At 33.8% G+C, this 630-nt stretch overlaps 1 non-coding gene across 1 annotated transcript; it reads right to left on the bottom strand.

The window, feature by feature from the left end:
- Window positions 1-363: 363 nt before the first annotated feature.
- Window positions 364-430, bottom strand: Smp_tRNA_02277_Gln_TTG.1.1. Its single transcript has one exon. It is a non-coding gene (tRNA).
- Between the last annotated feature and the right edge of the window lie 200 nt (window positions 431-630).

The following is a 630-nucleotide window of genomic DNA, read 5'->3' as shown; positions in this document are numbered from 1 at the left end:
TTGAAACAACAGTACTTTCCTTCCTTTTTTTAAAATGTCTATAATATGGTTAAAAATATTCCAATTTGTCCATTCAGTATGCCCCCGTCTAAAAAAGTAATTCCATCAGCATGCAACATAAATACAACCTTGTTTAGAATAATTTTAGGGAAAAATACACTATGGATAGTACATTTTGATATGTTAGGTGTAGCTGAAAAATACGAAAAAATTTTTGGTGATTTTGATGCTAAATCGATGGAAAAATAAAACTATTTAGCCTAATAAGCAAAGATGGATAGTGGGTAGCAGTGGAATCCAGGACGCGCGTTTCATCCTATTTGGGACACGTCAGCTGGATGTACCTGCATCTCAGCGTTGATGTTCACTCTGGGATTCGAACCCAGTACCTTTTGCTTCAAACGCCATCGCGTCATCCACTCAGCTACTGAGTCCTGATAGCCAATTGCTTGTGCAATGTAATAATGTACTGAATTTAATTTTCTATAATTGTTTGGATAGTTAATTTATTATTTTTATCCAAATAAATGGAACAATTGTGTTTGAGAATAGTTTTTCTTATGATTGATAACATGTACAATTAAAGGATAGTTTAGGTTGAGTATCTGTTTCTTCAGAATGTTTGGCCTA

The sequence above is a fragment of the Schistosoma mansoni genome, chromosome 4, assembly GCF_000237925.1.
Source record: "Schistosoma mansoni strain Puerto Rico chromosome 4, complete genome".
Lineage (NCBI taxonomy): Eukaryota > Metazoa > Platyhelminthes > Trematoda > Strigeidida > Schistosomatidae > Schistosoma > Schistosoma mansoni.
Note: the sequence above shows the minus strand (reverse complement) of the source record. Positions and strands in the feature narration are given on the sequence as shown.